The sequence below is a fragment of the Equus quagga genome, chromosome 22 (genome assembly GCF_021613505.1).
Source record: "Equus quagga isolate Etosha38 chromosome 22, UCLA_HA_Equagga_1.0, whole genome shotgun sequence".
Lineage (NCBI taxonomy): Eukaryota > Metazoa > Chordata > Mammalia > Perissodactyla > Equidae > Equus > Equus quagga.
The window spans coordinates 32,538,778-32,551,417 of record NC_060288.1 but is presented as its reverse complement, the minus strand read 5'-3'; positions in this window follow the sequence as shown (position 1 = coordinate 32,551,417).

Here is a 12,640-nt window from a genome sequence, read left to right as displayed (position 1 = left end):
TGAAGTGAAATTTGAAACCACAATTTACCAAATTTGACATAAGGTAAAATAATTTCAATAACATATTATATATTAAAGACCTTAATTTATCAAATATATGTGTGTATATATGTGTGTGTGTTACACAAATATATATATATACACACACTAAATCCATGGATTTAATATATTTATATATCTATATCTATCTCTATCCACATTAAATCCATAGTTTAGAACCCTTCACAAAGAAAATCCAGAAAGGGATAGCGGTGAATTGCTCTAAACATTGAAGGAAGAAATTACACATTCTTATATCAATTCTTTCAGAGAACGGAGAAAGAAGGAACACTTCCCAATCCATTTTATATGTCCATATAATCCTGATGCCACAATCAGATAAGGATATTACAAGAACGTAAAATTATTGGCCATTATCTCTCATGAACATAGGTGCAAAAGTCCTAAACAAAGTATCAGCATATCAAATTCAGTGATATATAAAAACATAAGACAATGATCAAATTCAATATCTACTAATGGTAAGCATATGCATACCCTATGACCCAGTAATTTCATTTTTAAGTATATTTCCAAGAGAAGTGGGTGTATGTCTGCCAGAGGGCAAGTACAAGAATGTTCAATGATATGCATAATAGCCCAAATCTGGACTCCATCCGATGTCCGTTAACAGTACAGTAAGTAAATAAATTGTAGTCTATTCATTCGATAGATTACACAGCAATAAAAAGAAAGCACCGATTCACAGAATGAGAATGCTGCCTCCAGGAGAGCAATAATTTCCACGTGAGGGCTCCTTGCTCTGGCCACTCCCAGTGTGACAGCTCAGAGGAGGGGTGCAGAGAAGGGTTCTCTCCTAAATCTGTGACACCGCCTCTCAGGAACCAAAGGACCTCTGATTTTGCCCAGAGTTTCATAAAGTCTCTCATTAAAATGGTTCTTTTAGCTTCCAAAAGAACTCTAAGGACTCAACCTACTCCAAGGGGCCAGATGGCAAACAGACGTCAAACCATCCCCTTCATCATCCTTGATCTTCTCGCACTCACCCAATGGAGGGTGAGACTCTAGCTTCCAAGCAACATCCTTCTTTTCTCTCAGTTAGGATTAACTTTAGCCATAATTTTCATATACACACACATACACACACACCCCTTGCAATGGCCCTAGAAGCTCCAAGATCCCAGCTCCTTCCATCCTACTCCTCTGCCAAAATAGCTCTTCAAGCTTCAGCCATCACTTTTGCATTCCACCACCCAGAAGAGATAGGTGGTAAAGAAGAGAGCACCTTTTCCTTTTAAGACACTTCCCAGGGGTCTCACACAACACCTCTGCTTACATCTCATTGACCAAAATGTAGTCAACATGGCCACCCCTTCTACAATGGGAAGTTAGGGAAGGCAGGCATTTAGCCGCATGGCAGTCTTCCTGGCTTTAAATTCCGGGTTCTTAATACAGAGAAGGGGAGAATTGATACTGGGAATCTCTGCTACTCCCTCCAATCTCAAAATAAAAAGTTTCCATGCCTATCAGTAGATGCCAGCTGTTGTTATTACAGCTGCTTCTGTGTGTGCGTCTTCTCCTCTTTCAGGGTATAGGGTAAGAAAAATGGTCGTCTACTTTATCAACGTGTAAGCCACAGTTTAGCCCACGCGGATGCCCAGTCATACCTGGATTTAGACCATTAAAGAGCCTTCGACTCCATCAGCATCCCATGCTGTGCGTGGTAACCTTAAGTTATGTATATAAAAGGCAATTGTTGCTTATGTTAATTATTATGCTTTTAATATTAAATTATTCTCTGGTGTTAAATGCAAAGATTACTTGTACTTCTCTTGAGCAACTTTTATGTACACTGGCCTCTGAAAGCTGGAACTCTACTTCAGGATAAAGCTGTGGCCTCATCACGAAGAGGTCTGCATGGCACGGCCGTCATCTGGCCTCATGGTACCCATCTATTCTTGGCTTTCTTTTCTCATTTTATTACTTGTTTTATTCTGCTATTCTGCATGCATGATTGTAAGTCACCACATAGTTTATTTGTAAAAAAAAAAAAAAGTGAAATATACACAACTAACCAAAACAAGTTATCACCATATGGCAAGTTTAAATATTTCATGGAGAGAGAAAATTAGAAAGGAAGAGTCGCAGCTGAAGGGTTAAGCCAGAAGCACTAGTCCTGTCTGAATCAAGAGGCCAGGAGAAACAGGTGGCAGGGTGCCACTGTCAGCGGGAAGGGCTGCTGCCTGCAGGACGGGATGAAAGGCGGATGTGGGTCAGGTCCTGTGCTTCGGTGTTGAGCCAGTGACTGCTCCACTTAAACGGTGCCTGGCACAGCTGCAGAGAAAGCTGGGCCGGATTGAGAGAGGGCTTGGAGGCCATGAAGAGTGTGATTCTACCCTTAGAAAACAGGAGTCATTGAAGCGTTTTCAGAGGGTGAGATCAGGTTTGTTTCCGAAAGGTGGCACCAGCAGCACTGTGGGAGAGCTTGGAGCCAGGATGCCAGCACAGAAATGCAGGGGAGAGAAGGTGATGGGCTCAGCGAAGTCTATGATACCATAGTGGAGAAGACAGGATAAGTCAAAAGGCATTTCTTTAAAAAGAAATTGGAATAAAGGAACCCAGTAGCCAGTTGAATAATATAGAGGGTCGGGTGTTCATGGATGTAGCTGAGGGAAGATTGGAGGGCAACTCAGAATCTTTTAGTACCAAACTAAGAGGCTTCAGGGTCAAGAACAGGGTGGTGGTCGTGGAGATACTTTCTGATAAGAACATTTAAAATTCTTGTAGAATTTCCCAGCTCAGAAGTCAAGAATGCAGACTAAAAAAAAAAAAAAAAAAAAAAAAAAAAAAAAAATTCTGCAGCTCAGGAGAAGTAATATGTAGATTTGGGGGCCACTAGCAAAGAGTGGATTAGCCAAACCCATAGATGGAAACAGACTCGCTCAAGGACACCTGGGGAACTGGAGTGGCTGGGCGTGGCCGAGGCATTTGAGGTAGGCTGATCACAGACAGCCTTAGAAATGTGGAGTGAAGGACTGAGCATCTGACTTGTGGAGGACCATGGTCTGGGCTGAGGCTACAAAGAGGAGGAAGAGATGGCTTCAAAGCACATTCTCTGGCAAGAGAAACACCCACAGGCATTTCAACGAATTGCAATAACCTCTGGCAAGACCTATCATAGAGGCATGCTCAAGGGGCCGTTGAAGGACAGGGCAGTTTTCTACTCTCTGGTGAAGGGGGGTTGGGGGACGGGGGGTGTACAAGGTCCAGGGAGGCTTTTAGCAGGAAGAAAACTTGAGCTAGGTCCCAGTGGATGAATGAGAGAGGAAGAACATTCCAGCAGAAACGATAGCGCTTACAAAAATGCTCAAGCATCAAACAGCATGGCTGTTTTAGAGAGCGAAAGGGAGCTTGTGTGAATGAAGCTTAGGTTAGAAGAAGGCAAGCAATGGGACATGGCGTCAGGAAGGAAGGTCTGGACCAGACGAGGGAGAGCTTCAGAGTTGTCCTAAAGAGCACATACCCCAAAGAGGCGCAAGGATTTCTCAGCCAGGATTGTGTGGAAACAAAGAATGAAAACTCACTCAAAGTGGATTAGGTAAAGGGGAGTTTATCACTGAAGAATCAAGGAACTTTTATTGAAGCCATATGGTGGAAGTGAGCTGGAAATCATAGGAAAGACGGGGGCAGCTATTCCTTCCTTCTCTCTCCCTGTCTTTTGGGGTACGTGGGTTGTATGTGTGCTGCATTTTTCTCTCTCTGCAAGACCATTTGTTCCTGCTCACCCAAAGCATCAACATGTGTGCCATTTGGGGTTTCCATGACATTTATGACTGCAATTCAACATGAGTTCTATTCTTCAGTGCTTTGTTCTGTTTCGCTCTGTTTGTGCATCAGCTCTGTCTCTCATGGTGGCTGACCTCCTTACCCTAGATCCAACATCAGGGGCTGGAGAGAGGGATTTCTTTGTACAAACCTGATTCTATAGATCTCACTTAGCAGTGCCTCTGGGGAGCTCTGCCAAAGAAGGGGACGTGGATGAGGAAAGCTCCCCATATGTATCTACAGAGTGGCAGTGTGTCAGGGGTATTCAATATATCCTAGGAAAAAAACATGGCTCATCTTCCTGGAGTGAAAATTTCCTCTTTAATTCATTCAACAACTTTTTATTGACCTTTTATTTTTTGTCAGGCATTGGTCCAGGCTGTAAAAATATAGCAAAACCAAAACAAAGTTTCTCCTGTCAAGGAGCCTACATTCTAGTGAGGGGGAGACAGGCAATTAATATATATGTCACATAGAAATAAATGTAATATAATATAAAGCAGTATAAGGGGGATTATATTAGGATCAGGCATGGCTGCAAATAAAGTCCTAAAATAAACAAGTTTTTGTGTTTTTCTTTTTTTGCTTTCAAGAAGTCTGGAGGTAGTAAGTCCAATGCTGGTATGATGTTACATGGTGTCAGAGGCCTTGGAGTCCACGAAGAGTGTGATTTTATCCTTAGAAAAGAGGAATCCTTGAAGGGTTTTCAGAGGATGAGATCAGGTTTGTTTCATATGACTGTTCTGCCATGTGTGCCCGCCAACATGGCTGCTGGAGCTCCAGCCATTATGTATGATTTTACCCAGTATGAAAGAGAAGGGTACACAACACCCTGTACCCCACTTCCTTTTTCATTTCATTGGCTAGTCAAACCATTTAGGCACAAGAAAAGCTGGGAAGCAGTCTTTATTTTGGGTAGCCATGTGCCTAGCTAAAAATTAGGGATCTAATTATTGAAAAGGGAAGTGTAACTATCAGAGAAAACTAGCAGCATCTGTTACGAGGTTAGCAAGTAATAACACAAAGGGGGCTCACATGTCATTCAGGATGGTTAAGGGACAGTCTCTTTGATAACATTTGACAGCGACTAGGAAAGAAGTAAGGAGGCAAGCATGTCCATACAGGGGGGAAGAACATTCCAGATACAGGGAAGGCCTGTCCTACACAATGCACGGAAAAGACAGCAAGAGGTCAGGAGGGTTGACGCTTCACAATGACCGCCAGAGTAACTTAGGGATCAAGCAGAGCCAGTTACTGACTTACTGCAGGAAGGAAGCTCATCCAGATAGAGTTTTGGAAGAGTCCCAGAAGGGAGAAGTCAAGAGAGGTCATTTACAGGGTTTGGGGGCCTGGGTTTGAGTAGTGTTAAGTAGGTCTTTCAATGTGGGGAGCTAATTGCGATTGAGTGAAATTTGTGATATAAAAGTTCACGCCTGGTGGACACGGCTGGGCGAGGGTTCCAGAGCCCGTCGGAGGCCCAATCAGTTCTTCACTCAGCACCCGTTGTGGGGGTCTCCCGTCCCTAGAGGGCGGTTCACCCAGAGAGCGGCTTCTGTGCCGAGAAGGGGCTGGCTGAGCAGCCTCGTGTCGGCATCGACGGAATTTTGAGAGATTCCTGAAGAAAAGCACCAAGTTACTCACTGGTTTACAGCTGTCTCATGCTGGCAAGAGTTTCCCGGGACGAAGAACAAAGTCACGTTGAGGGGCTTAGTCCTGATGGGTCGCTGTGCAGCTGAAGCTCAGGGGCCGAGGCAGAACCGGTGTACCTGTTGGAGGGCGGTCGCAGGGCCTGGTGGCCACAGGCAGGAGTTAACTTTGATTGTACTCTGACACGGGAGTATCTGGAGCAGAGAAGCAATGCAAGGACCACCTTGGCGGCTGGGACACAGCAACACAGACTGGGGGCTTCGCCGACAGAAGTTTGTGGTCTCGCAGTTCTGGGGGCTGGGGATCTGACCTCAGGGTGTCGGCAGGGTTGGGTCCTTCTCAGGGCTGTTTCAGGGGAAGGATCTGTTTCAAGGCCTGTCTCCTTGGCCTGTAGATGACCATCTTCTTCCTGTGTCCCTTCACGTCATCTTCTCTCTTTGCATATCTGTGTCTCCCTATTTCTCCTTCTCACAGGGACACCAGTCATATTGAATTAGGGCCACTCCAAGGACCTCGTTTTAACTGGATTACCTCTGTAAAGACTCATCTCCAAATAAGGTCACACGCTGAAACACTGGGATCAGGATGTCGCCATCTGAATTTTGAGGGGGACATAGTTCACCTAACAACAGCTGCTGCGTAGAAGATACAGTGAAGGGGATGGGGCTGGGGAGGGGTGATGGTGGAAAGAGGGAGCCTGTGTAGCAGGCTACTGCAGCTATAATAAGAGGATGAGAGGACGGTGCCTTGGATGACGGTGGTCACTGTGAGGTGGAGAGAGGGGATGGATTCTGGTTGTATTTTCATGGTGAAGCCAATATTGCCTATTGTGGGATTAGATATAGGAGGGAAAAGAGAAGAGTCAAGAAGGACTATGAGGTTTTTAGCCACTGGTTGATTAAAACTGCCACTGACTGAGCTCCTTCTTTTCTGCCTCAGGACCTTTGCACTCGCTCTTTCCTCAGCCTGAAATGCTCTCATCTTAGGTCTTCTCATCATTCGGATTGTGACTTAAATGCCACCCCCTCCCTTTAGAGAGGCATTTCCAACCTTAGGATTTGAAGAGGCCATTTCATAACAGTGTCACATCACCCTGTTTTAATTCACTGCTTGCCTTATAACTAATTGACATATTTTTATTTATTATCCATTTCTTACTACTGACATAGAAGTGACACTAAGACGGGACCTTACCTGCCCGGGTCACAGTTGTATTACCAGATCCTAGAACAGGGCCTGCCACATGCTAAGCACTCAATAACTGAGTGAGTGAATGACCTAGTGCCCAAATGGATATCAGTAGGTGAGGACCAGAGACACATGGAATAAGCTCCAGGTTTCTAGCTTGGATGACTGGGTGGATGATAGGTAAGAGAAAAACCCACCTCAGCTGTGCTTTCATAAGACCTTTGTTTGCTCATCTAACTAGAGGGTCGAGAGACAGGGTGGGTTGCGCAACTGGTTTGATTCAACAGCCGGAGGAGTGCAAAGGCTTCCTGTCTTTCTGTTTCTCTGCTTTGGCTTCTGGGCATCAGCTTCATCCTACCTGACTTCCCGTGTCATGGCAAAGTGGCTGTGCACTTCCCAGTTTCACCCCAATGAAGCTGCCAACTAGGAAAGGGAGGAGCAGGTCTTGTGGTAGCTCCCGCAGCAGAGTGAACAAGCTTCTTTTCCAGAATCCCCTGATCGTCTCTGCTTGAGTCTCAGAAGCAGTAAGGGGGCTCACTCCTGAACAACATCTTGTGGCTACAGAGGTGGGGCTATGCTGTCCTAGACCAGGGGCTCAGGAACCCTTTACATAAAGAGCTTCTTTCTGAGTCACACCTATTGATATTTACTGTATTGGAAATCAAAACCAGAAATTAAGAACGTGTTTAGTAATTCCCTTAAAAATAACGTAAAAAGCCGATTACATGTTAACATCATGTCTTTATGAAAAACAACTATTTTCAAAAATAAAATTTCTGTAAGAATGGCACTTTTGCAATGTTTTTGCAAATCTCTTTAATGGCTGGCTTAACCGAATACAGCTAGATTATCCATAATCAATCTGTTGCTATGTTGCTTTTTGGTTGAGGCAGATGAAGAAATTCTAGCCCCAATCAAATGCGACTAGAAAAAGGGGAGTATTTTAATAGCTTTTTCAGACAATGTGAATATTCTTTCATTTTATATTAGAACTCAGTAACTGTAATTTCTTTAAGGTTATTAGCAATGTGGAGTTTAAAATAGAACCAATAAGATTTTTGAACCCTGTTACATTAAAATCCATTGGTCTATCCTGCACTCTGAATCATTTACCCATGCATGGTTTTCAGACACCGAGCCGATGATTTATAAAATATTGGTTCACTGAGTTATGCAGATTTTCTAAATGTTGACACACAATATTGAAAAATCACGAGTTAATATCACCACGAAATTCATCAAAAAAATCTAAGAATTGGGAATGTGTCAAGCTCATGGGGGCACATAAGTTTTTCAGAATTCTAATTTTCACTTGAAAACCAGAATTTTATTATCAGCAATACCATCAGTTGTTTTCCTTGAAGCGACAGAATCATTTTGTTCATTTTTGAGAAAATATCTGCCGGAATAACCACAGTTTATTTGTTACTCATTCTTTCAAGTAAAAATGAAATTCCGTGAACAAAGCAGCTGGTCCAGCTCGCAACTCACAGGTCTCCCCGCCCCCTCCCCTCCCCTCCCGCCCCCGAACTATTGGACTTCGGCGCCGTACATGCTTCACGCACGCTTCCCGTTTACAGACACGGGATGTTAAAGGGATGTGTACTCATGGGTCGAGCTTTTTGCTTCACCAAGGATATTCTTAAGTGAAACAAGTGTGTCTTTGCCTTGAGTATGTGGTAATCAAGAACATGTGGTCACCAGGACACTTTAGGATCACTGCCTTGACGAGCGCTAAGGTGGCCACAGGGTTCCCCACCATCCTCACTGCAAATTCAACACGGTGAAAGAGGCAAATGATGTTTCAGTGTCATTATGAAAATATCTTGCCCTTGGACCACCCGGAAGGGTCTTGTGGGAACTATAGGAGTTCAAAGTCCACACAAAACAAAAACAACAACGAAGTCCACTTGGTGTTTACACTGATCATGACCCACCCCACCAGGGCGGACTTGAGTCAACGCTCCCCAAAAGCTCATGAGCTATGTTGGGGAGGAGTGCACGCCTGGTCTGAGGGACAATCTCAGCGATGCCGACAGGGGAACAGGGCAATGGATGCGCAAACATCCACTAAGAGAGGCACAGGAGAATAACTGGAAAGTTCTTTATTACGACTGTAACCTCTAGGTGAGAAAGTCAGATTTGGAATAGTAGTAATTACAGGAGATTTCCACAGTTCATTCAATATTCGGAACAGAGCGGTGTTTAAATAATTTAGAACAAGAATGCCTTCTTGCTTTCGTTTTACAAATAAAAAAAAAAATCTTGAGCGGGAGCTGACCAAATAGAGGGAGAGTACTGGCTTACAATTTTAAGCTGTCAGTGAATAGAAGGTATTCTTTTTCAAGGTCTTTCCATTCTTTCACACAGAAAGTTTTCCTTTGCGTCTAAGCGTCCTCCGTCCTGATCAGCACCTTCTGTTACCACTTAGGATGGTCAATTTACAGCACAACTGATGAGGTTACAGGCCTCTTTAATTACACTCCACACTCGAGTTCACGTAGCTTCAACTGATGAGGTTACAGGCCTCTTTAATTACGCTCCACACTCGAGTTCACATAGCTTCAACGGGATGTTCCCCAAGGCCTTCAGAGACCCACAAGACCGCATGGTATTCAGGGTGATTATTCTGTAGTTTTTGGCATAACACAATTAAGTTTATTCAATTCTGCTCTGTCACATTGCTCTGTGGACATCCCGAGATTCTTGAGAATCAATACTTCATGATGATTATTTACCCTGGTATTAGCCCAAGGAACCTCTTCACCTGAAGATTATCAAACTATTAGCTGGTATTTTTTCTCGTATTTTTTAATTAATATTTATGTTTAAATCCCATCTGGGTTTTATTTTGGTGTATGTTGTAATGTTTGTTTATAGCATTTTCCTGTAATACATGTACAGATGTACTAACATCACTTTTTGAGTAGTTCATTCTTTTCCCTCGGATTTTAAATGCCACTTTCATAAAGCAAGACAAAATCCACATACGCAGTGCCTGGGTTTCTGGACCCTTCATTTTGCTCCACTGAGCCATCTATTTCCTCACTAGTAACATCCTACCACTGTAGCTCCACAGTTTGTTTTGGTACTTACTGGAAAAATCTCTCACTCCGTGTGTTAGCTTCCTCCTGCTGCTATAAAAATTACCACAGGTTTAGTAGCTTAAATAATATAAATTTTTTTGGTGAGGAAGATTGTTGCTGAGCTAACATCTGTGCCAATCTTGCTCTATTTTTTTGTAAGTGGGACGCCGCCACAGCATGGCTTCGTGAGTGGTGTGTAGGTCTGCACCCAGGATCTGAACCTGTGAACCCCAGGCCACCCAAGCAGAGTGCGTGAACTTAACCACTATGCCAGCAGGCTGGCCCCTAAATAATATAAATTTATCTTACAGTTCTGAAGGTCAGAAATCTGAAATGGGTTTCACTGGACTAAAGGTGCCAAGCAGGGCTGCACTCCTGGGGCACTGGGGGACAATCTGTAGCGTTGTCTTTTCCAGCTCCAGGAGGCTGCCCTCCTTCCTTGGCCCCTGGCCCCTTTCCTCCATCTTTCAAGCCAGCAAATATGAGGTGAGTCCACCCCACAATGCATCACTCTGAGCTCCTTTTCTGCCTTCCTCTTCCACTTTTAAGGACCGTTGTGATGACATTGGGCCCTCTTGGATAGCCCAGGATTATCTCCTTAGGGTCACCAGATTGGCAATCCTAATTCCATCTGTGCCCTAAATTCTTCTTTGCCATGTAAGTTAACATATTCATAGGATCCAGAAATTGTGTGGACGTCTTTGAACGGCCATCAGTCTACCTGCCACACTCAATATTGCTCCTTTTCAAAAATTTTTGAGTTGTTTTCCTACATGAATTTTTGAATGCATTTGTCAAGACTCCACTCTACTCTGCCCTCCTGCTTCACTCCTGGTGCCTCCCCTCTCAAAAAACCTAGTTAGATTGTTACTGAATCTATATTAAGGTCATAGTGTGAGGCTGAATATTTTAAGCATCCTAACAATCAATGATGAAAACCAAATTTCCATTTATAATGCTAGAGGAAAGATGACTACTTTATTCTCTATGTAGAAAATACACAATGGTTTTCATAATCAAAAGAAAGGTATACTTTGTTACAGATATGATACAGTTTCATAATAAAATATTGTTCTTTTTCTGGATTTTTCTGGTATGTCAGCTTGTAAAAACTCATTTTTTGTGTGTGTGATTTTTCTTCTCATTCTAAATAAATATCCATGTTCAAATCTAATTTTGTATTTGTAAACTTGAATTTTCTCTTAAAGGGCTCCCCACTCCACCAGCTGAATGAGTTCCATGCCCCACAGAACCTGTTTCCATCCCATCAGGAGATGAAACCAAATGCCACCTGGTTACTCAGGCCTGAAACTTGAAGGTGTTCTTCATTCCTCCTGTGTCCTCATTTATCACCTGCAGTCAATGAACTCCTCTGGCTCACACCTCTTAGCTATCTCTTGCAAAAGGTTACCTCTTTGCTTCTTTTTCTTCTTTCTTCATTTGTATTTGCCTATCAAATGAGTAAATCCCACTCTTTCATCCCAGACCACAAGAGTCACGACCTCAGGGCCTTTATCCATGCTCTATCTTTATCTCTGACACCCGGCTAGATGTGGGTGGGACACATGACAGGCACTGGATACATATTTGTTGAATCAATACTTCTTTGTAAAAACTGGAAACAATAAAAGTCCACTTGACCTTCCTCTGATCTTACTTCCCCTCCCCAGAGAAAAATCACTGTCATCAGTAGTTTCTATACATTTACATATAGAAATGTATTGTTTTATTTAGTTTTTACAGAAATGGGGTAAAAGTGTACGTATTATCCAGCAACTTGCTTTTTCCACCTAATGTCTTGGAAATCTTTCTATGACAATACATTTGGCTCTACTTCTTTCTTTTTAACTGCTGCATAGCATTTCATGAGTCATCCTTGTGTATTCATGTAACCAGTCTGATGTTAATGAACCACGACATTCAAGTAGATTTATTGATTCTGAGGGTATTTGTCCATTTGTAGTCGAGACTGCCAAAGTTCTCTCCAAAAAGGCCAAACATGAGGAATTCACTTCTTGCTCTCCACGCACGGTCACTATCGAAGTGTAAGCCATCATGGTGCCCAGCTGGGCCTCTCGCCGTCTTCAAACCGCTTCCAGTCCGCCCTCCACACTGCCTGGAACAACGTTTTTGAAAAAATCAAATTTAAACATGTCACTTCCCTCCTTAAAACCGTTCAGTAGCTCCCAGGAACTTTTGGGATAATCTACAACCCTTCACACGTCTCCTAAGACCCCACTGTCACCTGAGTCTGGCCAATCTTTCCTTTCCTGACTCAACCTCTTTCGTCTCCCTCACCCCGCTTATTTTGACTAATAATCTTCCAACTGGGCCCTGGGTATCCCTGAGAATATGTAAGGATGTGGTCGTGAGGAGTTTTTAAAAATTTTTTTATTTTTAAAATTTCTTTTTTTAAGGAAGATTAGCCCTGAGCTAACTACTGCCCGTCCTCCTCTTTTTTTTGCTGAGGAAGCCTGGCCCTGAGCTAACATCCGTGCCCATCTTCCTCCACTTTATATGTGGGACACCTACCACAGCATGGCATGCCAAGTGGTGCCATGTCCATACCCGGGATCTGAACCGGCGAACCCTGGGCCGCCGAGAAGCAGAACGTGCGCACTTAACCGCTGCGCCACTGGGCCGGCCCCGTGAGGAGTTTTAAGGGACTCGATTTTCAGATGCTCAAATTCCTAAAACTGATCTGCCTGAGAAGATTCCTGGGGTCCAGACCCACCTTTCATTTCACAATGACCCCCACCCACTTGGCCCACCCAAAATCTTACTACATTGTACTGTATTGAGGTGAAGAGGATAATAACCTTGAGGATTCTGAGGATAATGTGACAAGTTCTTTTAATTAAAGCATCATTAAGACAGGCATTTCCAATAAAACT